General features: G+C 31.7%; 1 long non-coding RNA gene across 1 annotated transcript; it reads right to left on the reverse strand.

The window, feature by feature from the left end:
• Positions 1–184: 184 nt before the first annotated feature.
• Positions 185–24,506, reverse strand: LOC143077458 (uncharacterized). The gene is made up of 5 exons (XR_012978948.1): positions 24,425–24,506; positions 21,566–21,734; positions 7,258–7,488; positions 5,222–5,340; positions 185–456 (listed from the first exon to the last, which is right to left on the reverse strand). It is a non-coding gene; the product is annotated as an uncharacterized LOC143077458 (long non-coding RNA).
• Between the last annotated feature and the right edge of the window lie 259 nt (positions 24,507–24,765).

Here is a 24,765-nt window from a genome sequence, read left to right on the forward strand (position 1 = left end):
AAACGTCGTACACGTCAGATAAAAAAATCAAATGTCATTAAAATGACAGACCGGAAGCAAACTGCAGTATAGTTCTTCTTCACTCATCGCCTCGAACCTTAACAGAAAAACTATACAGCAACGTTTTTTAACGGCATGTTTCTTTATTACCTTTGCATTGTATGTAATACTCACCTATGTTAGATCTGTATATTTTAAAGCCCATAGGATCATTTGGTTTAATCTGGGTGATGAGTTGAGGAGTTGATTGAGGTTCTTTTAGTAGTTTGAAAAGTGCATCATGATCCCAACTGCCAAAATACAGATATTTACCGTCAACCTCAATATCAAAAGGATGGCCTACATTGAAATTCCATGAACTCTCACGGACCATCTGAACATCAGTTCCATCGAAATTGACTGATTTGATTTGATTTAACCAACCGTCACACCAAAACAACTTCTTTTCTGTCAAATCTGAAAAAGGTCAATCCTAAAATACAATATTACAGGGAAAGTAAAATTCGAAAGAAATATAATCTCCTTTCAGTGTGAAACGATAAAATATCTCTTCATGACGAAATAGATAACAAGCTATAATCGGATTTCCCCGATTGATGAATATACGTTGGTGTTTCTTAAAGACAAATTAAAAAAAAAAATACCTCTCCTCGATTTAAATTACTTTTTAATCATAAATAAAGGTATAATATTCTAAAATATATATTTTTGAAACCGTGAAATTTTAGTGACCCCAACAGATATTTGACACACTCTAATTCTTTCCCTTTTTTACGAACAATAAATTCAAGGATCCCTTACTTTATTAAAATATCTATACGAAAGTTGCTGCCCTCGTGAATATTATTACCGACTGTTATCAACGACTAGCATTACTAGTTAGTTTGTCTTAGTGATATCTGTGTTCTTCATTGTTGTTTCGTTGCTGTCTTGTGCACGAATACATAAAATCTCCGTGTCATCATCAATCATATTAATGGATTTATATCGGATAATTCAAACACTCGTTTCTTTGCATAGAAACAACTCTTCGTTAATCTGAGCATAGAAAGAATACTTTATATCACGAACTATAAATGTGTATACAAAAAGTGAAAAACTAAGCAAAATTGTGAATCCTCCACTGCATGAAAAAATGTGTTGTATTTCAGTTAATAACACGTGTTTCCGGTTGATTGTAAACACGTAGTAGTCCATCCTGCATTGTTACTCATTTATTGGATTGGTCAAAAACCTAGGACAAAACAAATTGCGTCACACGTAAATAATAAATTACATGTGCGAGGACATAAGTATTCTATTTTATGTATATCCATATAAGGTAGAGTTCCGACCTGTTGAAATAAAGTTCAGACAAGCTGATAAAAAATCTCAAAACTGTTGGACTAATATTTTCAATGTTATTCATTTTTTTTCAATGTTTCAGAGATATTTAACGATTTCTTAAAAACATTTGTCAAAATTAAAGACATGGCATGCAAGAAGTAGTTAGATAAGGTTGAATTACTGCAGGTCATGTGAGTTTTACAGGTAAACAGAAAGCTTTATTATTTTTAAACTCATGTATTTCTTATCTATAGTGTCTAACAAGATTTTTTGAGATAGATTTTACGGCATTTCTCTTCGATAAATGACTTGTGAAATGGAATTAAACGTCTGAATTGTAAACTTTCTCTCCTATTCACGCAAAAGGCTACAAAAATTGTTTATATACTGTGTATATGGAAAGTTTTGTGAATAAGAAAAAATATTTTTGGAATTTTTGATATTTCAAAAATCCTTTTTTTCACCAAAATATTCAAAAATTGATTTTAGAACTCACATGTTCTTAGATTAATTTGCACTTCTCATAAGTGGCAATAATGTACCTCTGGGGGTAGGTAACACTATACCAAAAGATGTTTTAGTGTGGCTCATCTGGTTCGGCAACTGGAGTGAAAACAGTGACAAAATCCTGTAGGATATTTTTTTCTCCCTTAGGATATTTAAAAATACTACAGAATTTTATGAAATCCTTAAAGAAAAAGTCATAACCCCGTAGCATATTTTTACTGTTAAACGAAACATGGTCTGCTAAAAATTTTGAATGCTTTTGCATATATTTAGTACTTAATTCTCAAGTGCCTAGAACATCAACCTAACGATGTTAGAGTAGATCTAATTCGTAACTTCCTTCCCGACGTACTTATATGTATATGTCTGCCTATGTGTAGTGACAACTGCAAATTATACCTAATCCATCGGATTTCTTATGATTAAGAAATACCAGGCGTTAGAATATGTATGAAGTGCCTAGAAAACATATACATATATTCCAAATCATAATAAGAATAGATTTATTTCAGTGATTTTAGTTGGCTGTTGTAACTTCAATAAAAGATAATTAAATAACTATTGTATGTAAACATGAAACCTATGTAGTTTTTATTAGGGAATTTAGGGGAATTAAGTTTGAAAGAAGAAAAAAAACCATGACAAACAAGAAGCATCTTTATAAGGTTTTATAACCCTCAGTATAATAGGTGTTGTTTTTTATGTTAATTATTTTTTTAACAAAACTCTAAAACTTAAAAATCAATATAACTAAATTATTTTATCAGAAAATCTGATTTTACTACAAATGTATCTCTATTCGAAAAATCTGTGAATGAACTAAGAATGTTAAAATCTTTTTTTATATATATCATTATTTACTGTGGCTGTTGTCAAGTCAGTAGAAAAGAAATTTATTTCAACAGTCATAATAAACTAGAGGCTCTAAAGAGCCTGTGTCGCTCACCTTGGTCTATGTGCATATTAAACAAAGGACACAGATGGATTCATGACAAAATTGTGTTTTGGTGATGGTGATGTGTGTGTAGATCTTACTTTACTGAACACTCTAGCTGTTAACAATCTATATATCTATAATGCACTTTGCCAAGTAGTAAGAGAGATTTTTTTTAAGGTAGCACAATACAAAGATTTTTCATCCCCAATCAGACATCTTTAAACTGATGTAACCCCACTCATCCTTCTTTAAATTTTATAAATGAGGTACAAAAGAAAGAAGAATGATTAATCTTTCAAATTGTTATAATGTCATTATGACATAATTGTTACATAATTAATTGGTATGTAATTAGTTGCGATATTGTGATATCCATACTTGAATGAATTTAGCTTCTTTGTTATTCATAGCATCCCAAAATATTTTATAGATTCTTGCACAACACAGTTTGGCCTCCAAAACTGTGTCTCAGATATTTCCTGTTGTATTTCATTCTCTAATAAATCTTCAATGAAGTTTGCAACATCAATTCATAAGAGATCACTAAATTCAATGTGGTATAAAATTTGTTCTATTGATGTTTTTGGAAATCTGAGACACAGTTTTGGAAGTCAAGCTGTGTTGTACAAGAATCTATAAAATATTTTGGGATGATATGAAGAACAAAGACGCTAAATTCATTCAAGTGTGGACATCACAATATAGCAACTAATTACATAACAATTGATTATGTAATAATTATGCCATGATGAAATTATCACAATTTGAAAGATGAATCTTTCTTCTTTCTTTTGGTACCTCATTTATAAAATATAAAGAAAGATGAAATGAAATACATCAGTTTAAAGTTGTCTGATTGGGAGTGAAGAAATCTTTGTATTGTGCTACCTTAAATTTACCAAAATTTACAAAATTTATGAAAATTGTTAAAATTGACTATAAAGGGCAATTACTCATAAAGGGCCCAATTGACCATTTTGCTTATTTGACTTATTTGTAGATCTTACTTTGCTGAACATTATTGCTGTTTTAGGTTTATCTCTATCTATAATAATATTCAAGATAATAACCAAAAACGGCACAATTTCCTTAAAATTACCAATTCAGGGGCGGCAACCCAACAACCAGTTGTCCTATTCATCTGAAAATATCAGTGCAGAAATATCTTGACTTGATAAACTATTTTACCCATTTCAGATTTGCCCTCAATGCTTTGGTTTCAGAGTTACAAACCAAAATCTACATTTTCTATGTTCTATTTCTAGCCATGGCGGCCATCTTGGTTGGCTGGCCGGGTCATCGGACACATTTTTTAAACCAAATACCCCAATGATGATTGTGGGCAAGTTTGGTTAAATTTCGTTAAGTGGTTTCAAAGAAGAAGATTTTTGTAAAAGATTTACAAAAATTTAAGAAAAAATGATAAAATTGACTATAAAGGGCAATAACTCCTTAAGGGGTAAACTGGCCATTTTTGGTCATGTTGACCTATTTGTAGATCTTACTTTGCTGAACATTATTGCTGCTCACAGTTTATCTCTATCTATAATAATATTCAAGATAATAAACAAAAACGGCAAAATTTCCTTAAATTTACCAATTCAGGGGCAGCAACCCATCAACCAGTCGTCCGATTCATCTGAACATTTTAGGGCAGACAGATCTTGACTTGATAAACTATTATACCCATATAAGATTTGCTCGAAATGCTTTGATTGCAGAGTTATAAGCCAAAATCTACATTTTACCCCTATGTTCTTTTTTAGCCATGGCGGCCATCTTGGTTGGCTGGCTGGGTCATCGGACACACTTTTTTTAACTAGATACCCCAATGATAATTATGGCCAAGTTTGGTTAAATTTGGCTGAGTAGTTATAGAGGAGAAGATTTTTGTAAAAGTTAACAGACGACGCCGGACGAAGACGACGACGATGACGACCACGGACGCCAAGTGATGAAGAAAGCTCACTTGGGAAAGGTTATTTGGTCAAGTATGGTTAAGACTGATCGAGTTTTGTTTAGACCATTAGTCGAGTATGATAAAGACTGATAAAAACAGATCGAGTACATGTCGAAAATGAGCTAAGACTGTTTCAGACTGGTCATGTAGTAGTTCAGATTATTTTCGATAGCAAAGATAAGTCAAGTACAAATAAGTACAGACGGTTATAGTTAAAACTGGATCGAGTAATGTCGATTAAAATTTAGACTGAAATTTAGACCAATTCACATTGGTTCAGTAATAATCTGTACAGACGAATACAGATAAAGGCCATTACAGACTTGTACTGCTGTTTAGTGTAATTAAAGCGTTTTCCTATTAAGAAATTTGATAAAATTGACGTTTCAAATTAACCAATTATTCTATTGACTTTCTGGGTTTATTTGGTGACGTGCTTATAATTATTTTTCATTATTTTCTTTTACACTTTTCTCATGACATGTATTTACCCAAAGCAATTCCATTTGGCCAATGAATATCAGTGGTTATAATAGTTTGTCTATCTCTTCCATCAAATTTACATCTTTCTATCTTGGGAGTTGAACCCCAGTCACTAAAATAAATCATCCTGCAAAGATAAACGACAATTTTGGTTAAGTTTTCCTGAGTTGTCTAATGTCAATTGAGTTTTTAATTTATTGAGATTTGCCCTGAATAGTATTTTCAGCGCAAAATGTCCCTCAAAATCGAAATGTATTTGTTTACTTTCATGCATTTGGTATACGGACAGTGTCCTACTGCAACTAGCGATCAAGTTGTAATATCAGTGTTTAGTGTAAAAGAATCGCTTCATGTTACTGTTACATAACATTAAATGCTTTAATTCTTTTTCAAAATCAGTCTATTGTTTTTTTTTCAAATGCAAATGCATTTGAATCTCTACTACATTGTAGATTTTCTTTATAAAAATATGCAAATTGTAAAATTCCAAAGACATCTTTTTGTGAGCTTATTAAGGTAGCACAATACAAAGATTTTATAACTCCAACTCCCAAGCTTTAAAATGCTGTAACTTTCTAAATAATGCTTGAAAATTTATAAAATGTGTAATTTTGGATAGCTAACAGATTACTATTTCAAATTAATGCAATGTTAGTATTATGCAACAATTATGTAACCAATTATAATGTTAACTGTGTCCAAAATATTTTTCACTTAATTTCCACTTTTAAATGAAATTAGCTTTGGCATAGGTATCCCTAGAGAGTTGATTTTATTTCTTGTTGTTCCTATGGCCATTATCTACAAAAGGGTGTCTCATATTTCAGATAGAATGTATAGATCAAATTTTACACCTAATTAAACATTATCGTCTTTTATGTGGTTAGGATGTTTACACTAATAAGAGATTTATGAGAGAATGGAATACTATAGGGACAATTTGAAACATCCTTTAAATTTTTTCTGTATACTTAAAGAGATGATAGAGATAAATTCATTCAAGTGAACTGACCAAGATTTTGCCACTAATTACATAATAATTGATTACATAATGATTGCATAATCAAAATATTGTATTCATTTAAAAGATTAATCTTTTATCTATCTATATACCTCTTTTATTATCTTTTATGCATTCATAAAGTTACAGCATTTTAAAGGTTAGTGATTGGAAGTAAAACAATCTTTGTATTGTGCTACCTTAATGCTGTAGATCAGACCGTTGGTTTTCCCGTTTGAAAGGTTTTACATTAAAAATTTTGGGGCCCGTTATAGCTTGTTGTTCGGTGTGAGCCAAAGCTCCGTGTTGAAAGCCGTACATTGACCTATAATGGCATACTTTTTTCTATATACTATTCTATTATTACATAACCTATTGCAATAATTGTTCCTTCATTTTCTAAGAAAGTAGAAAAATATCTATAACCTCCATCAATATCCACAGACCATTATATATATATATATATATATATATATATATATATATATATATATATATATATAACTCGTCTAAACATCAACCCAACAATGTTAGATCTGTAAATTTGCTTTCGCAAATGTTTTGTTCTTCCCTCGCCGGGATTCGAACCCATGCTACTGAGATATCGTGACACCAAATCGGCTGCACTGCAGCCGTCCCGCTAGACCACACGACCACCTGGGCTTCACAATACTGAAGAAGCCCAGGTGGTCGTGTGGTCTAGCGGGACGGCTGCAGTGCAGGCGATTTGGTGTCACGATATCTCAGTAGCATGGTTTCGAATCCCGGCGAGGGAAGAGCAAAAAATTTGATTTGAGAAAGAAAATTTAGAGATCTAACATTGTTGGGTTAATGTTTAGACGAGTTGTATATATATATATAGTCAACTTGTAAAGGTATTTTTATTTTAGTTTTCATTCAATATTTGATATGGCAAGGAAAGTTTTTGAGAGTTAATATCCTTATTGGTCGATCATTGAAGGAAATAAGTATCAGAAACGCAATGTTACATTTTAAATTTTGTATGTAAAATTTAACTCTGCAACAAAAAGTGAGAAAACATACTCATTTGAAGGGTCCAGTTCGATGGCTCTAGGTTTGTCAAGGTTTGAATTAACTATAATCGTTCTGTTTGAGCCGTCCAAATTAGCTCTTACAATCTGATCAGTTCCACTGTCAGTCCAATACACATGGTCATGAATCGGATCAACTCCAATGCCTTCTGGGTTTTGAATGTCTTCAGAAATAACTACTGTTACTGCGGTAGTGTTATTGTCAATCAATGAGTAATAAAGTCTGAAATCCGACAAGGACATGAAAAAAAGATAAACAGTGATCAATGCTATTCCTAGAGTAATAAGTCGAATTTTATATAAATTATGTATTGAATTTCAAATATAAATACTTAATTACAACACAAGTAAAGACTTTTTGGAGATAATCAATGATTTAAAAACAAATACACTGTCTGAAGAGACAAATATAGCAAAATATATTAAGTTATAATTTTGTATTAAGCTTGGATAATGTTAATTTTTCTTGAGATTTATCATGTATTTGAATTGATGGAGTTGTTCAATGTATCAATCAGGATGATGCATTATGCTTTTACTTAATAAATAAACTCGTAAATACAAAAAACTAAAATTGGTACGCCGAACGCGCGTTCTAAAACTTACCAGTGACGCTCAAATCAAAAATATTAGAATAGTTAAAATGAAGAAAGAAATTCAAGATACTTTCCTGGATTAAATAAAGGCAACAGTAGTATACCGCTGTTCAAACTCATAAATCCATGGACAAAAAACAAAATCGGGGTAACGAACTAAAACTGAGGGAAACGCATTAAATATAAGAGAACAATGACACAACACTACAATGTAACACAAACAGAAACGGACCAAGCATCAGACAAAATCCCACGAGAATAACAAATATAACATCACACCTTTACAAAGATCGTCAATACCAAAACATTTGAAAGTCAAATATGTATAGAATCAAATGCATAACAGTGCAGACGAAACGATTTCATTGCGCGCTCGATTGTCCAATCAACTGGATCAGACAAAGTTACCGTGTGTCTGTTACACCTACTTCCAACGTTGTTTTTAAAAGGGATATTTATACCTACGGGGTCACCAATGGTTTTCACAAAAACCTGAGACTCGAAAAAAAAATACTACGGGATAGGTAAAAGCTATGTGTATTCAGAATATTCAGAATAATAAAGTGTAGTTTGATGAATGGGATACTACAATCTTTTAATTTTGTGTGGTGTGTGTCGGTAGAAAAAAGGGGTTGGGGCAGGATGGAAAAAAAAGGGGGGCATTAGTTCGTTTCGTTTGAACAAACAGGAGTATTATGTTTCAATTTCATTCTCGCGTAATTCTTTTAATACCCTTATTTTAAATTGACATAATTTTAATTAGTTCTTTCTACATTTTTTTCTGAATGATTGAGGACCGTTAAAAGGTGTGTATTCATACAAAACATAATTACATTAAATCAGGAAAGACACACTATCATTTGTTGGCATAATACCGGTCCCGTTAATATGATTCTTTTAATACATAATAAGCAATATCTATTGACTCAAAAAATTGACCAATCCATTGAATGCTTTGCAATGCATGATGGATTATTACGTACTTGATAAATAATACGCGTGTTTTTAAGTGACATACAACTTATTTCTTTTTCGTAAGAGGGGTATGGAGAATGCATAAACTTTTTACATGTTCTACTGCTAACGTTGTGTTATATGCCCCACCATTTTTCCATTTCGAAATACTGGATATGAATCAAATTTCTATAAACAGTTATGCAATATTTAGAATCCTAATGCTTCAGTACAAAATCAGTGTGTGTTTATAAATAATGAAATTTTTCTACGGAATTGACCAACCAATCCAGTGATTGAGTGAAAATTCGTGCATGATGGACTAATATGTGCTTACAATTGTTACAAGCTACATTACATGCAACAAATTTTAACACATTGACTATAAAGAATTCTTATAAATACCGTTTCTTCATCTGTGTTTATATTTATGGTTAGGTACAATATAAAAATTGACATCCTTTATTTTTAATATAGATTTCTTAATACAGATATTCGATCTGTACATTTCGTGTTATTTTGAGTTGGATGTAATGATAAAAAGAATGTTTCAAACAATTTCCTTTTAAATTGCGTTGAAAGAAAGCTTTATTTTATATATCAAAACGTGGAAAATGTGACACAAGGGATTACTAGTATTCCGCCACACACATTCATTGTGGGATCATAGCACCATCTATCAAATGTCTAACGTTTCAACATATCATTCTTCATAGCCATTACGCTTTGGCAAAAACTGCATATGCAATCTGTAATTATAAAAACAGGTATCAGTAGTAAACACATAATTATTGGGTTAGGATGTGTTGGGTTTATTTGTCAATTGCCCTCCGACTATAGTTTATTAAACAACAAAACAACATGATCGAAACAACTGGTTTCATTGTTGTTTAAATTCACGACTAATGCACTAACTAATTGTGTATCGCTTTTGTACAGAAAAATATATATAACACAACCGGTTTAATATGTTGCTTGCATCAATCAAAAGATAAAAAGGAAGATAAATCAAATACACAACAATTCAAAACATAACTTTAATCCATATAGATTAAATTTCATCATTGTATATCATATTTATTATACAAAACTGACACAAATAATAAAAGAACTAAAAACCAATTGTTCAGAGAACAATTGAAGGTCTTTGCACCAAAAACCATGTATTTTGAAAGTAGTAAAATTCGGTTTAAAATGTAATTTCCAGCGTCAAATGATAGCTTATTGAACGCTGATTCCAAAAATATATGGTTTCAATGAAATATTTTTTAAATAAGGGAGATAATTTGTTACTTCCGGTTTGAAAAATGTTTCATCTGGTATTATTTGAAAGTTTACTTGACACTGATTCCAAAAATATCTCGTTTTATATACTTTAATATTAATAAAGTACAAAAAATAGCTTCTTCCGGTTTACACAAGGCCATTTCCGGTTGGCTTTGCCAAGGTTAAATGGCTTGAAACCTAATGCAAAAAGTCCCATGGCTTTATCATGTATACATATGAGGTAAAAGCAAAGGTCAAAATCTAGAACGTCAATTCAACCTATGACCTTGAGCTCAATTTCAAGGTCATCAACCAAGGACCTCAAATCGAAAGACCCTAGATCTTGATTATATTTGGTTCATGAGTTATATCACCATATGCATATTTTAAAATAAAAGAGGGGAGAAAACTCTAATTTGAAGTAAGTGTACCCTTTAAACCAATATGTATGTGTTACGACATGTAGCAACTAACAATTAAGTAAAAATATGTTGTCGATATCTTATATCGTGTTGGAAAAGAGGTGAAAATAATCCAAAATCCAAATTTAGAAATGACCTTGACCTTTGACCTTGACCCTATTTTCTTTTTTTGGACCAAGGATCTCAAATCCAAAAAATAACCTAGGTCTCTATCACTTATGGTTTACCAATTACAATTACATTTTATTTATTTTAAATACAATAGGGGAAATAACTCTCATATGGAGTTTACGGACCGCTTCCGTAAAAATATCTGGTTCTATATACTTTTATATTAATAGGAGTACAAAAAAAAACCAATTTCCGGTTTACACAAGGTCACTTCCGGTTGTTTTTTTCAAGGTTAAATGGTTTGATACCTTTTGCCAAAAGTCTCATGGTCTTTAGTATGTATGCATATGAGGTAAAAGCAAAGGTCAAAATCTAGAACGTCAAATTCAACTATGACCTTGAGATCAATTTCAAGGTCATAAACCAAGGACCTCAAATCAAAAGACCATAGGTCTTAATTATATTTGGTTAATGAGTTATATCACCATACGCGTATTTTTAGATGCAAGAGGGGAGAAAACTCAACGTACCCTTCCAATCAAAATTTACGTGTTACGACATGTCGCAACTAACAATTTAGTAAAAAAAAAATTGTTGATATCTTATACGGTTTTTGGGAAAAATGGAAAATAAGCCAAATTCAAAAATAAGAATATGACCTTGACCTTTGACCTTGACCTAATTTTCATTTTTTTGGACCAAGGACCTCAAATCAAAAGATCCTAGGTCTCTATCATTTATGGTTTACAAGATAGAAATGCATATGACTTATATCAAATGCAGAAGGGGAAATAACTCTCATATGGAGCCAATCAAAATAGGACAAATCATGCGAAGGATATAACGAGCAATTTTATAAAATAAATTGGTCGTAATCTTTTACGGTTGCGAAGGAGTAGTGGACACAAGGAAAACAGTGTTTGGGGAGATAACTCCTAATAGATAACAGCGCATAAACTGTTCGATATCATATACCAAATAGCTAAGCAACATATTGCGAAACAAATATTTATCGCAAGAACAAAATTAGGCGGAAGAAAAAAAAATAATCAGAAGAAAAACAATAGGTCTTTCCACAGAAAGGTAGAAAGACCCCTAATAATCAGTAGAAAAACAATAGGTCTTTCCACAGAAAAGTGGAAAGACCTAATTACCTATGTCATGCAATTAGTTTATATGTCAGGATTCAATTGTTTGTTTCATGAATAAAAGAAACACAACTTTAGAATGAGCAAATTTGTCTTGGCTTTAAGTTTACAACATTATCATAACAATCAGATTTTGACTAGGCCACATCATAAAACAGTTTATGACAATATAATTATGTTTTTATTATTGATTCAGCTGTAAAATGTGTAAAAAATTATAACCTGGAATGAAAGTTCATATGCACTAAATTTGTATTTCAAAATGTCAAAGCATAGGGCTGTGAAGCATAATTTCGAAATGTATATGCTCCGAAATTTTTAAGAGTTTACACTGATACTTTGGGTCTTCCTCAGAATTCAATTTGACTGTACTCCATATGTATTTATACTGGCAACATTCCCAAGTTATGGATGTAAGAGATATTTCGGGAACCAATAATAATGTAAACAAAAACAAAATATCTATGAATATTACACATCTCCCTCAAAGAAACTTGATTTGTGAAACAGTTGTATTTACAGTCTATAGCTGATAATTAATCATTGTTTAACAGTTTTACATTAACATATCAATTCCTTTTAATTTTCAGCAATAAATCAACATAATATATCAAATAAGTATGCAATATAAGTAAATATGCAAATGTTCAACCAAAACCAATAATTCAAATTCGGGACTAAAGCCAACACAAAATGTTTGCAACTTTAATAGTCTTTCAAATATGTTGTTACACAAGGCAACACATAATTCAATACCTAGTTCTTCAAGTATTAGTAAAATAGCTAATAAATAGTGTGTACCAAAATAAATTCCGTCTTACATCTCATCAGGAGATAATGCCCTGAATGAATTGTTAATGATTAGGTCAATAGCAGTTTGGATGGTTTTGATAAAAGAGATACCAAAGATACCAGAGGAACATTCAAACTCATAAGACAAAAAACAAACTGTAAACGCAAATAGTACACAAAAGACAACATAGTAAACGAAAAACTGAGCAACATAAACCCACGACAAACTGGGGTTGATCTCCGGAAGGGTAAGCAGGTCCTGCTCCACATGTGGCTCCCGTCGTGTTGCTCATGTTAGTACAAATTCGACAATTAGTCTTATTCGAATGGTCATATTCGGGAAAAGAGGGCGTACTAAAAGTAATGTTCCCATAACAGAACTATTTTGTGTAAACATTGAACGACTAAATTTCTTCCTGTGTGACGTATAAATTTTCTGACGGCAGACACGCGAAGCAATAAATATGGTTTTAATTTGATTGATGCTTTTATGCTTTTTTGGAGAATTGTTTTAATATTGTAACACACTGATGACTGCTGTACCAATATTTTTACTATTTTATTTATTATGTCTATTTTTTCGCGCATCGTTGTAAATATGATGGAATTTGATGAGACTGTCGTAAAAGTGAGAGGTTTAGCGCAATAAAACCAGGTTCAATCCACCATATTCTACACTTGAAAATGCCTGTACCAAGTCAGGAATATAACAGTTGTTGCCCATTCGTTTGATGTGTTTTGTCATTTGATTTTGCCATGTGAATAGGGACTTCCCATTTGAATTTTCCTCGGAGTTCATTATTTTTGCGATTTTACTTTTTACAAAAGCCAAGATTCAAATACAATATATTTATCTCTATCTATAGCCAAATGAATTTATCAGTCAATTTTCCTTCATTTTTCATGGTAAAGTTTCATAAAACGAAAATTCCGCGAAATGATGTAATTGTCTTGGCATGGAAACGAATCAAGGTGACGTCACAAGTATGTAAATACCTGGCGTTTCAAAGCTTCTTGTACACCTTAAAACGAATAAAATTACATTTGAAGAAAATATACAAGTGAAAAATGCGATTATAAAAAATAATCATTGAATTATATAATATTACTAATATTATCAAAATTGGGTGAAACGGATCCGGAACAGCCAAAACAGTATCGTATGTATAGGGCTTTCACGGTTAACAAAATTACCGAATTTGTCCTATTAGAATCGAAATAATTCATAGCAGCTGTAGATGTGTTTTCATTTAACCATGGGTTGGGCATTTATATTCGATTATTTTATACTGAGTGTTAGCGAAATTATTTCATAATTTAATGATATAAAGTACAGTTACACTTCTCATACACATGTATAAATCAACAAGTTACCATTACAACAATTAACCAAATCATTTCCACCAGGTAATTAAAAATTAATCGGACCCTTTCCGATCACAGCATCAATTGTCGTGGTAACATTGAACCATTACATCCCCGACAAACCAAGCCAAATAATTGTGTATTATGATTTTTATCGAAGCATAAATTTGTGCATTTTGGTTTGTTTTTAGTGTGCTCTGAAGCCTTTTTATCTAACAGAGTAACCTATTACCACATGCCTTTCATTTCTGAAAGATTATGATTATTTTTACGGATGTCTTTTGAATGAATGCACCATTCATTAATCAATTATTTTTGTTTTTCCTTTAATTTTGTCCTTTTAAATATGCATGTGTTTGTGAACCTATTCTGAAGGAATCGGTATTGAATCTCTTAACATTCTAATAAAAGAAAAAGGTATTGTACAAATTGAGTGAAATTGATATCAAGTCATTGCTATCCCATCTAAATGACAAAAGTAGGGACCATTGTGGTGCGGTATTGATGATTTATAATTTGAGAGTAAACACAGCAAACTACTTTCAATTTTATAACCAATGTAGTTGTCAAACCTCTTTAGGCTGATATAAACAGATCTTGTAGTATCCAAACCTAGGAAATGCACTAAATGCTTTTAGGAAAATGCTTCCCAAACATAAAGTGCTTTCATATAAAAAAAAAAACAAAAACAAACCCAAAATAAACATAACGCATTAGGGAAATGAAATAATTTTAGCTGTTAAACATTATCTGGTGTTAGGATGTAAAAACAATCTGTCAAACACAGTCAATTTAAAAGGTTAATGTTTAATAATATAAAAAAGGTTAATGCTATATGAACCATTTCCAATTAAGGAATTTCAGAGGAATTTCAGAGAGTTTGTCTTTTGGTCACTGTCTTTTTCATTTTAAGTATCCCAAAGCTCCATTAAAAAAATGCCCAACAACCCTTCATAGTGTCCACCTACACTATCAGTGAACAATTAAAAATCAGGACTATTTATTTTCCAAGTTAGAATCCTGAATATATGTTTGGAGCGACATTAGGGTCATACTTATCGATTATACAAATTGAATATGCTAAAATCAATTTCATATATACTGAATTGTTCAGCTGATAGAGCAATGTTGAGTCCTGCCATTTTGTCCAATATTTAGGTGATGCTTTTCTTCAAATTTTATTCTGGCCTACCTCAAATTAAAAACAATGATAGATACTATTTGATTTTAATGGGAAGTGGCATAGGATGAAGTTTGAAGAAACGAATGACCGCAATATTGCACAATAGTTTTTTTTATACATGTTTTGTGAAAAAAAGCCAGGATAAACAAATCCTTTCACAGAAATCAAATGGTTTCTACCTTATGCTACGGTTGAATTCATTGGATAATATTTTCTTAAGATTCAGCTATTCAGCATATACTTTATTTAAATAAAGATATACTTCAATGAGCTTAGAATAAGATAAAATGAGTTTAGCTTATGCTGAAATGAAATAACTATGACATTGATTCCGCGTCAATTCATCTTAATAATTTAGCATAAGCTTAATTGATCATAACATATACTATAATCATTTTAAGTATAATTATGCTATATCAAATTAAGCATATCCTTAAAAGATTTAAGCATATACTGAATTTGATATGTATGACCCTAATTCCACGACATGTATATGTATGCGTATTCAATGTGGTAAAAAAAGATTTCCAAACTAAGATATCTTGTTTCATGCCATTTGAAACTATAATAAAATGGTGCAAATAATGTTTAGCAACCATTCAAAGATTGCATGTCCTTTATAGTACTGCAACTGACCCAGAAAAAGACACTTAGTTAACGAGTTTAATGTTCCGGAACAGCACACGGCTTCAAATTGTTTTAAATGATAGAATAATATCTATATTGCAATTTCCGTCTGGTCGTAAAAAGTTTCTATGGTCACATGTTTGTATTTTAGCCCTATTATGGGGTACCCCTCAATTTACGGTTTTGGGTAGTCACTTTAAAGTCCAAAAACAAAATGTTTTTGTTAAATTCCCGCTATTTTCATAAATTTTTTCGATGCACATATCATCAAGAATTATTGGAATGATGAAGACATAAATATAATACCATCCCAGAGTAAAACTTTCAAACTAAATGTTGGATGTTTTTCAGATTGAAATTTAACGCGTTTTTCCTTGAAAACGAGAAACCATAGAGTTCAAAAACAGTAAGTGACATTTGAGAGTACAAAATGTATTATTGCGATACTGCATGCACATTTTGTCGGGCAAATTTCAAACCATTTTGTCAAAAACTCAAAAATATAAAAACATCATTGGTACCTTTTTTAATCATGGAAATTTCCTTTCCATCAATCACCTCCACCATTTAGTTTTTCTTCACAATGAATTTGATATGATTATGTTCATTCTCTAGGATAAGTTAATCTATTTTTTTTTTAGAGATTTGAATATCTATAGTAGTTCTTTCGCGTATTTTCTGTAAATAAGTTATATTTTAGTTTATTATATACTTAGTAGTAAATACAGATAAATTGTATGTGTAATACAATCAATGGCAAGCGTGCTGTATCAGCCACCCGTGATGATATTGATATCAGCACGGTTGCAAAAGCTTTATCACACCTTTAATCTGTATGACGTCACGTCATCGATTGCAGTCACTGTTGCAAAGGCTTTATCAAAACCCTAATCTGTATGACGTCATTTTAAACCTATCTGTATGACGTCATTTCAAACCTCCTTATCTGTATGACGTCATGTCACATAAAAAAACATTTACTTGAGGTATATGTATATAATAAAGTGTATATGATATGGCTTTTTCAATATCACACACAGTATCAACCCTCAACCAATATAATCCCTCGAGCAGAGCTCTTGGGATTATATTGGTGTCTCGGGTTGATACGGATGCGATATTGAAAACGCCATATGATATTCTCTATTAATACATTTTTGACTTTTTATAAAAGTTAACCAAATACTTCGGATAAGATGTTTTTCCTTTTTGTCCTTGAGGTTGAAATGTTGATATTTTCAGGTCTGACCTTTGACCTTAATTTCACAAAAATGTGACCACTCTGGATTTTTACGACCAAACTTTTCTTCTTTTACACATTTTCCTCTTTCCATCGAAATATAATATAGGTAAGTGTTCTTCCGGAACATTAAAGTTTTAAAAAATGAACTCCTTCTAATAGAGGGATATACCAGTGCGTTCTAGATCTTGAACTTATCAAATTTTCTAGAATATTTTAGTTCCATTCAATTCAATTAAGATCCTTGTTTAAAACTATCTGATAGTAACATAGCATCAGAGATAATATAAGTTATATGGTTCGCTACTGACCCCCTATGGATTCATAGAGGGTTATTAAAATTCATAGGGGGTGAGGTCGGAGTCCGAAACCCCTAAAGAATTTATTCACCCTCTATGGTTCATAGGGGGTCAATAGTTAACCGTATAACGAATTTATCGCACGCTTAACTTTTTCTGCTGCGTTTTGTAAAAATAAACAATGAAACACAACAAGATTAATAGATGACGTCACCATTAACGCGTCATGAACCCCCTATGAAAATTACTAACCTCCAACGGTCTGATAGGGGGTAACCACGTGACGTCGTTAAATCAATCACAGCGTGATAATTTACCTGCGGTGCGATAATTTCCAATGTCAATTCTAATGAGTGAACAACCCAAATGCGACTGTCATACAAGTGAGAGGTTTAGCGCTATAAACACAGCTTCAATCCACCATCTTCTACATTGGAAAATACCTGTACAAGTTGTTGTTGAATAAATAGTGTATATCAGCTTTCGATGAAATATTTTTTTACGAAACCTTATAGTAAAAGCGGCAAGTTTTTTTCTCGTAAAGTAAGTTCCTACGGCAAACTGAAATGAATAGTTAAGCCTGCCAATTGACATTTAATTGTATCTTTATCTTTGTTGTGATGTTGTGCTATTGTTTCAGAAAAGGTAGAAGGTTTAATTGGTACCATTAAAACGTTTAATCCCGCTGCAAATGTTTGCACCTGTCCCAAGTCAGGAATCTGATGTACAGTAGTTGTCGTTTGTTTATGTAATTTACACGTGTTTCTCGTTTCTAGTTTTTTATATAGATTAGACCGTTGGTTTTCCCGTTTGAATGGTTTTACACTAGTAATTGTGGGGCCCTTTATAGCTTGTTGTTCGGTGTGAGCAAAGGCTCCGTGTTGAAGGCCATACATTGACCTATAATGGTTTAATTTTTTAAATTGTTATTTGGATGGAGAGTTGTCTCATTGGCACTCACACCACATCGTCCTATATCTATATTTACAGAAATGCAACACTAAATACTTTGAAAGCATCATTTAAATGACGTAATATTGTACAAATGGTATGTTAAACACATTCATCAGTATAATCATTGTATTTAGATGAAAGAAAATAAATATATTTTTGAAAATTGTCAAATTGAATTCACTTAACATAATACAACAAGTACTTACTTGTATCTTCAATGTGTGTTTTCCAATTTGTCCTACCAATCCGTCTAAAGTTTGTTCAATAATAAAACAACTCGTCCGAGCCAAATGGTTTTACTAGTATTTAAATTCCCCCTTTTAATGCATGAGCTAATTGCATCTCGCGTATGTACAAACATATATATATATATATTTATATTACAACCGGTTTAATATGTCGCTTACAATAATCCAATCATAAAAAAATCATTTTTTCTTCATTATTGGTTGTACTCATTGTCTGACCTGGCTTTGACTATGTTATTAACACAACGATTGTTGAAAAAAATACCAGAAAATTTTGACAGCAGATAAGTCAAACATTTGGTGGTCGATAGGCCATTTGTTAAAACGAGTATGTGTCAGACATTTTAATAAGCAATACGCTTAACTGTAGGTTTATTGGCACCAATTACCCGATCGAACAAGTGCCACATGTTATCTTTTAATTCATTCTAAGTATTCTTAAATGTGTCTCCCCACGTGACTCAACACATTATAAATAATAACTTACAATATCAAATTTTTCATATTATGTGATTTTCCACCTTACAGTTCAACCTGATTAGCTGATTCAAAATTTATGAAAGCGGACACACGTTTTATTGCTAAATGTGTTATTTGGATACATTCAATAGTCTTTTTTTTTTTAGATATTCTTTAGAACTTAATCAGTAATCTATACTATTAAGTGTGTCACTTCTCCTCCTTCCACAATAAACTAATCATTATGCCTCTGTGTTCTATGGGTACCAAGCATAGTCGCATTTGTCATCTATTCTTATGACTATTCAGTCTGGATTATTTTGGGAGAAAAACGAAAATAAAGGCGTCCGGATATTGTTGCGGTCATTAGACCAACTTATAAATCATACAAGACTTCCGGTTTTAAACTTGCACAGTAATTTTCAATTAATGCAAACACAAAACATTGATACAAAATACAGCCGAAGAAAGGGACTGACAAGGGGAATTTTATTGTTGCCTGTTTTTTTTTTTTTTTTTTTACAAATAGTGTTCATGTGAGTATCAACTATCGGTAATGTTTATAAATAAAACAGATTTTTTTTTCTCAGAACGAATTTTTTTCACAAACAATATTATTATTCAGATAACAATTTTAATGCTCATGTCAGTAGATACTATTTTTTCCCTTCCCTTATGATAGATAGTCAACTCGATGAAAGAGTTTTGACTTCGATCGGGAAAGGTTGCGCACAGGCGCATCAGCAACCATCTTTTAACTCGAGTCAACCCGAGTCGGACGAATCGAGTTAGGCCGAGTACTCGAGGACAGGACAATAATTTTTCGCGTTGATAGACTCTCTATAAATATAATTTAACCATGATAACAGTGATCGCCTTGGAGAAGAAACTTGAAATTGATAGTTAATAGCAAATATACTTTATTTATAGTATACGTATAATCATAGTATACAGAAACGCAAAAATAATGGAATTTAACATAAAACAAAAAAAAAGGAGAGAGCTTAATAAAATTGTCCTGTCTCCAAGTACCTTTGAATTTTGATACCTCTTCGGAAATTCTCCAGACACAACATTTTTTTTTACCAAAATACTCCCTACAACAACAGTTTACATACTTTCAAACTCTTAATGCCCTCGATTTCGCTATATAATATAGCAGTGATCGCGTTGGAGAAGAAAGTTAAAATTGATAGTTAATAGCAAATACATTTTATTTATAGTATACGTATGTTCATAGTATACAGAAACGCGAAAATAATTTAATTTAACAGAACCCCCCCCCCCCCCCAAATGGACTTTGGAAAAACGGGAGAGTGCTTAATAAGATTGTCCCGTCTCCAAGTACCTATGAATTTTGATACCTTTTCTGAAATTCTCTAGACATAACATCATTTAAATTATCTTCCCTACAACAGATTACATACTTTCAACCAAGCTCGACACTCCCGCGATTTCGCGGGTGTGTTCTAGTGATATTTGGTTTTAATACCAAATTAAGAAGTCAAACTTGTACTCTAATGCAATTTGTATGTAACAATTATTTTCATTGGCTAAAAGCTGCCGTCAAATCCACAGTTGACCAGGCGTACTAAGGTAACTAAGGAGGGACAACCATTTTGAAATGACAAATGTTCGATTACTACTATATAATCGAGAAAAAAACAACAACACCTACCTTGAATTCGCCTATTTAATACATGACGTCTTGGCGCCACAATCATTCATGAAGTTTCGCGGATTTTATTTATTTGTCAAATTTAGACATTTTTCAATTTTTATCGTATTATTTCTTTTTGAAATGCATTAGAATTGGAATAACAGTACTGTAGTTGAAGAGTTTGTAATCATACTACCTCTCCTTATGCATACGCGTCGCCAGTAAAACTGCATTTGCGACCGTCAAATCTACAATTGACGGTGGCAACTATTCAACTACAGTACTGTTATTCCTTAAATAAGATACTGTCGATTTTTGAATTTGAATAGTTTTGTAAATTTATAAACGTACCAAAAAACTTGAGAATGAACATGGGGAATATGTCTAAGAGACAACAACTCCAACAAAGAGCAGACAACAGCCGAGGTCACCAATGGGAGTTTAACGCGACGAGAAAATCCCGCACTCCGGGGTGATCCTCAGCTGGCCCCTAAAATGTTTAGTAGGTCAGTGAAAATGGACGTCATACTAAACTCCAAAATATATAAAGGAACTAAAATTGAAAATACAACCTACCAGACTAACAAAAACAAGATGCATCTGACTTCGGAAAGGCACAAAAATGCAAAACTATACGAACCAGCAATTAGAGAAGGCTAGAGTCCTTTAGTCAAAACGTTAAACAGAGAGGAATACAGAAATAAGGAGAGGTAGTATAATTACAAATAAGATTCAAAATTGCGTGTCTTACATCTACATTTATTTTAGAATATCAGATATCTCCGGACAAGACAAGAAAAGATAAGTAAAAATGTATATATGTGTGATAATTGAGAAATCCTTGGGTCGGAATATTTGGATTTCGAAACAATGAGCTGCTAGAAGGAAACAGTTTTAGTTTTTAGTTACTGTTGTTATGTGAAAGTTTCAAACTCCAAAATTGTAAAGAAAAAGCGACGCGTTATGTTCGAAATACCTAGATATTGTTGGAGGGTTCAATCCTGTCCAGAAAATTAAATTCTCCTCTGGATGATAATCAACAGCAATCACTTGAGAGGGTGGATCTGCAATCTCTGTCTCGCTCATCGTGTCTGTGTCCAAGAGAAGTATTTTGTCTCTGTTGGAATAAAGTAGTTTCGTACTTTCTAAAAATACAATAAAAAACATTCGAATAATTTAGTCCATATTGTAGACTTGTAATGGGTATCGATTTTCGGTTTTCTCCAACTTACTTGTTTTGAATTGCAATAAAAGACTGTAGGATTCTTACAATACACTGCAAGAACCAATAATGGTTTTTAATCTCGCATGCATTGTGATAATTGATGGGAATATCAAATAACTACAAATGTATGCTAGTAGCCTACAAACGTTGTTCTAGTCTATTGTTTTCTACAATATGTAAACCTGCTACATACTATTTGTCCAATGAGCTAATATCAGCTTTAATTTTTTTTATCGATATACCTTTGACAAAAACAAGTCTTCATTTAAGGTAGATTTATGGTATACCGCCATCTTGGATTGTAATATCACAGTACACAATCGGTCTTCTTATTTGCCCAAATCTTCAAATTTTTTGACAGATGTGCAATTTTATTGGTTAGACTGCTTTTAAAATAAAGAAAATTTGCTGATGTATTGCATTAATCAAAATATTTAAACAAATACCAAACATTTGTGTTTGAGATTCATGCTTTCAACTAAGCCATTTAAGGGGAGATAACTCTTGTAGAAAAAAATGATACTGGAATGATAGGGAAATTTATTATTTTTACTTGTAGCAAGAAAACAAGTTTAGTGACACCATTTTCTCTTTTTATTTTCTTTCAAAATATTCCGTTTTAATATATTTTTGAAAAGAGCATAGTTAAGTCTTCATTACGGCAAAGTATAACAAAATTTTATCTCTGGAAACATACCTATGATCTATCTTAAATCAAATAATGTGATTTGTTTTTATCACCAGAGTGTATCCCCGTTGGGCGATTTTTACAGGTGTTCTGGTTACCAAACTTTAAAAAGGCTATTGTTTTAAAAGATACTTTATGAGTTTGGTTCGGCTTGCTGTCGTGAACAATATTGTAAATATTTTGTGTCATTTAAAGGAGATTGAGTTCCCCAATACATCCGATTCAGTATTAATTTTATAGTTCCCATTATAAGTTTTAACTTATAAAGTGTTAAAGTTAAAATTCATTAGAAATTTTTTATTACAATTTTTACCACATATACTGTATGAATTATTGTTTTAAATTTATTTAATTTGTTTGTGTCTTCTCCTTATGGAATTCCATGCCAAGCTTATGGATACTATTTGGACTAACTATGTGGACAAGAAATTATCTAGTTGGTAATATGAAAGGTACAAATGACTGTCATTTCAGTGATTTACGATGCATTTTTTTTTCAAAACCCAAAACTTGTTAAAATAAAGAAAGAGCTTGTTAACTAAAAGGGTACACAAATATGACACTGTTTTATAAACCTTCTATATATTTCCCAATCTCCGTGTAGAAATCATATCCGTTCCGTCCAAAACTTTGTATCACTTCACTAAATATGTCCTACATAATAAGTGCATTATTGCAGAGCATATATGGAACGGATATGAACTCTGCGCCGGAGATTGAAAAATTACCCTGAAACATAATATAATGTGTTGTTGATACAAGCCAACAGCTTAATAAAATAATATTAAATGTCAATTTTTGCTTCCGAACTGCAAATTCATTGATTATCAATAATTAATAAATTCATTTAAATCATGTTATTGGTTTTTTAGAGATTGATGCAAAAAACTGTTAGCGTAAAAAAAAACCCTGACGAACGAACGGACAAACGAAAAATAGTGATCTAGCTCTTTGTCCCTTTTGTACCTTTGTAACTTCAGAAACCCTTGTAATTATTTTTATTAAACAAGCAATTGTATCACACCCGGTTGTCACTGTTATTTCATTTCTTTTAAAATAGTTGTTCGATGAATTCATTACACTGATTTGTTTTGGAAATTTTCTAGATGTAAGTGAAATAGCAATGTATATGTTACAGTGAATTTGTATAATCAGTGATTATGTAGAATCCCTGATATTTTCAGGGATTATGTAGAATCACTGGCTAGTTTAGGAATTATATATAATCTCTAAAAAAAAAATTAGAACGGAATTAGCAACCTCGAACTGCTTACAGCAAGATACCATGTTTTGTGGCCAGGTGATATCCTTTTTCATACTTTTTGTGAACAATTGCCATTATGTTTTTTTCGGGTTTCCCTTTTTCATTTTTACCCTGCTATGACAATATTACACCAAATGCCAGCTTCCTCTAAAATTTTGTTCTATTTGTCAATCCTTAGTTCTGCCTATTTTTCCATACATTTACATGCGTAAGTTCTCTCAGTTTGAATTTCTTGTTCATTGGATAAAAAAAAAAACACAAAAAAAAACCACAAAACATTTGTTTTACATGTATCACAAATAACATGCTCTGTGGATTTGAATATCCATTTGACGCTGGCTTTTAACAAACAAACGATACATGTATTTATAGTTATCACTAAAAGGGAATAATGAATGTTGATATAATCAATTTTGCAGTTGTTCAACTTTATCTCAAAACCCGGTCATGGTTATATCTTGTGTTACGATATGATATTGAAATAGCGAAATGAAATTACAAATTTCATTTACATTCATAGCTCATATTTATTTTGAAGATATACATTTCCCTTCAACTTTAAAACCGGCGTATTGCACCACTAGCCTTAAATTAAAATAATGGTAATTTTATAGTTTCTTCAACAGATTTAAGAAAAAGCGAATAAAAAGAAACATACCTTGAGCCTCTACTCTGAAAAAATATGGTAAAATATATACCCATAACAGAATCATTGTTAGATCTTTGAGGAAAACCTATTGAATGAAACGCTTCGCATATAATGGATGTAAATTTCTTTGTTTATTGCAGGTCATGTATATTTTTGTCAAATTATGTCTTTATATGTTTGATCGCAGATAAATACATAATGTGACCGAATTTACATTATGTTCATATGCATTAGATATCGTATTACGGTAAAAGTTTAACAACAAATATATTTTTAGTAGAAGGAAGTTTAAATTCATCCAATTGAAAATTCTGAACTTGGATTTTTGGGAGTTTTTTTTTTGCTCGAAG

The sequence above is a fragment of the Mytilus galloprovincialis genome, chromosome 1, assembly GCF_965363235.1.
Source record: "Mytilus galloprovincialis chromosome 1, xbMytGall1.hap1.1, whole genome shotgun sequence".
NCBI lineage: Eukaryota > Metazoa > Mollusca > Bivalvia > Mytilida > Mytilidae > Mytilus > Mytilus galloprovincialis.